Source organism: Solanum pennellii, chromosome 11, assembly GCF_001406875.1.
Source record: "Solanum pennellii chromosome 11, SPENNV200".
NCBI lineage: Eukaryota > Viridiplantae > Streptophyta > Magnoliopsida > Solanales > Solanaceae > Solanum > Solanum pennellii.
The window spans coordinates 17,407,357-17,411,538 of record NC_028647.1 but is presented as its reverse complement, the minus strand read 5'-3'; positions in this window follow the sequence as shown (position 1 = coordinate 17,411,538).

Here is a 4,182-nt window from a genome sequence, read left to right as displayed (position 1 = left end):
CGTCCTGCACTTCCGTCGCCAAGTTCAGAGAGTCGATTTCAGTACCCAAATTTCAGAAGTCTAAGTGTTCTGGAACGAGACACCTGCGACGGTCCGTCGTGCCCACGACGGTTCGTCCTGCAGGTCCGTCGCCAAGTTCAGAGAGTCGATTTCAGTACCCAAATTTCAGAAGTCTAAGTCTTTTGGAACGAGACACCCTCGACGGTCCGTCGTGCCCATGACGGTCCGTTGTGGGTTCCGTCGACTCGCACAGTTTTTCCAGAAATAAAATCTGCTGCTCAAAACGACTAAACAGGTCGTTACATATACTATCTAAAAATATAAAATTTGCTTAATGGTGGATGTGAAAAAATAAATTACATTCAGCTTTTATAGTAAAATCTTTTTTTGGACTTATTAATTGACATACCAATTTCATAATTACTGATATATTTTAGGATAAGAATGACTTTTAAAAGTTTATAGACATGTCAACTTGAACATTGGTAATTATTATTAAATATATTTTAGGATAAAGTTATTAGTGTATGTTGTTAGGAAATCACATAGAGCTGGGCTTTTATGGTAAAAATGTAATTTTTTATAGACTTATTAATTAGTAAACCAAGTTAAATATATTAAAATTCATATTTTTTAGAATAAGATAGTTCATTAAAAATTATAGAGATGTGTCACCTTAAATTTTGGCTATTAAGATTAAATTGGATGATGTTTCTAGATGTATATTGTTATGAGATCACAAGAAGTTACAAAAGGATTGTTTAAAGAACTCAATAATATTTCTGACGAAATATATTCAAGTGATAATGCGTAAAATCTTACACTATTCAACAACACATCAGAAGTGTTAAGTCTAATTCCATAAGAGGGAAGTGAACAATTATCGATAACTGTTTCACTTACGAGTATTTATATTAACTTGTGCACCACATAATAATAGATGAGGAATTTATTGAATCAAGTTTCAATCACCGTGATAGAATTAGGTAGAATATATTCATTACCGATAAATTACAAATTTACTATTTTATCTTCTTTGTCTATGTAACATTTTTAAATATTGAGTTAAGAATTCTATTCTTCAAAATCCTTTTAGGGTAGAATCTTCCCGAACATTTATGGTGATTTATTATTTTATCACTCTTTTAGCTTTACATTATGAATGATCTCATGTAATTGTGTACGCATGTATTTGTATTAATATATATTAAATATAGAAGACTTGGACTTGGAGTTGGGGCTTGTGCTTGGATCGAAACTTAAAATAAATTTTTCGTCTATAGATAAGAATATTTTTACAGACAAGAGTAACATATATAGAAATAAGGGTCATATAATACATATATATTTGTAATGCGGTACAAATTGTACAAAATATGTCAAAAATAAAAGAGACCAAAACAGAAGATGGCGATAATGACGATTTATGTACACTCAATAATAATATTGTGATGATCGTTTTTGAGAAATCTCTTCAAAATATCCAGGCATGGTTGCAAAACAGTACTTGTCCATGGTTCGTCAAGATCTTCTTCTCTATCTTTTTTGAAAACGTCCGTAGCAATAATGTGATGCACTGACCACATTTTCTCGCTTATTAGTCGTTGAATCTTGTCAAGTTGGTAACAAATAAACATACGAGTATTACGCTTTATACTTGATATTGAAGCTTGAAGAATCATCTACTTTGATTCATCATCTCCGTCTATATTTGTTTCTTCCGTTAAATATCTGTCCATTTCAGGCACATCGATGGACAGTCGGACTCCTTTGGTGTAATCTGCATCTGGAATGAAAATCTGTCGCACCTCATCCACTAGCCCTGGATGCAACACTAATTTAAAGAAGAATTTTATTTAGTAGATTATATATTTGATAACCAAAAGTATTATTAAGAAAATTATATAATAAATGTTTTTAGCTAGCTGCATGATAGTATATCTTGATTGATACGTAAAATAATTACAAAAATTACCTTCTTTGACCATTTGATCAACCCTCATGTCAACTCTACTGTTTAAGACTGATTGCTCAACATCAATCCAAATAAAGCAACTATCATGCTTATATTTGAACATGACCACAAGATCTTCCACAAGTTTTTTTAATATATGAATTTGACCCTCCAATAATAATTGGAACACGTTGAGTCTTCAATATTTTTTTCTATATAGACGACAGCTTGCAAACAAAAATCTTCAGCTGTGAAGTATGAATCTAGTTCAATTTCACCTAAGAAAATGTGATTAAATTAACTTTCTCAGAATTTAAAGAAACATTTTTTTAGTAGTAAATTATATTTTTCACTAGAATCTATAATTACTACTATTAAAAAATCTTGGTAGTCATTTGATATAAGTATTCTTGAGAATAAACATATATACGTAACAAATAGTGTTGTACACCTTGTTTCTCAGTGTGTGTGATCTTGTTTGTAACAATTTCAAGTCCCTTGTAAATTTGCATTTTATCCAATTTGATTATTTCTCCTCGAAAATGGGGGCAAGGTCAACAGAGAGACGGGATTTTCCCGTTCCTGTGGCCCCCAGTATGAAAGATCACTTTCTTCTTGTTGAACTCTTCATTGTTGATGAAAGTATTCATTTTATCTACACAAAAAATAATAATAATTAGTTTATAATAGTGAATTTATAATGTCAGACATTAAAAATCTTGTAAATATTAAGCTAGTAAGTAGAAACCTTGCATGAATTGAAATATACTGTCTAAAAATATAAAATTTTCTTGATGGTGGATTTGAAAAAAAAATTACATTCAGCTTTTATAGTAAAATCTTTTGGGGACTTATTAATTGACATACAAATTTCATAAGTAATGATATATTTTAGGATAAGAATGACTTTTAAAAGTTCATAGATATGTCAACTTGAATTTTGTTAATTATTATTAAATATGTTTTAGGATAAAGTTATTAGTGTACGTTGTTAGGAGATCACATAGATCTGGGCTTTTATAGTAAAAATGTGATTTTTATAGATTTATTAATTAGTAACCAAATAAAATATATATAAATTCATATCTTTTAGAATAAGAATAGTTCATTAAAAAATTTAGAGATATGTCACCTTAAATTTTGGCGATTAAGCTTAAATTATTTTAGGATGTCGTTTGTAGATGTATATTGTTATGAGATCACAAGTAGTTACAAATGGATTGTACAAAGAACACAATAATATTTCTAACGGAATATATTCAACTGATAATGCGTCAAATCTTACACTATTCAACAACACCTCATAAGTGTTAAGTCTAATTCCATAAGAGGCAAGTGAACAATTATCGATAACTATTTCAATTACGAGTATTTATATTGACTTGTGCACCATATAATCATAGATAAGGACTTTATGGAATCAAGCTTCAAACACCGTGATAGAATTAGCTAGAATATATTCATTACCGATAGATTACAAATTTACTTTTTTATCTTCTTTGTCTATGTAACATTTTTAAGTATTGAGTTAAGAATTTTATTCTTTAAAATCCTTTAAGGGTGGAATCTTCCCGAACGTTTTTGGTGATTTATTATTTTATCACTCTATTAGATTGACATTATCAATGATCTCATGTAATTGTGTACGTATGAATTTGTATTAATATATATTCAATATGGAAGACTTGGACTTGGAGTTGGGGCTTGGGCTTGGATCAAAACTTAAAATAAATATTTTATCAATAGATAAGAAATTTTTTTTCCGACAAGAGTAACATATATAGAAATAAGGGTCATTTCATACATATATATTTGTAATGCGATATAAACTGTACAAAATATGTCAAAAATAAAAGAGACCAAAACAGAAGATGGCGACAATGACAGGTTATGTACACTCAATAATAATATTGTGATGATTGTTTCTTAGAAATCTCTTTACATATGTAACGACCTGTTTAGTCGTTTTGAGCAGCAGATTTTATTTTTGGAAAAACTGTGTGAGTCGACGGAACCCACGACGGACCGTCATGGACACGACGGGCCGTCGAGGTGTCTCGTTCCAAAAGACTTGGACTTCTAAATTTTGGGTACTGAAATCGACTCTCTGAACTTGGCGACGGACCTGCAGGACGAACCGTCGTGGGCACGACGGACCGTCGCAGGTGTCTCGTTCCAGAACACTTAGACTTCTGAAATTTGGGTACTGAAATCGACTCTCTGAACTT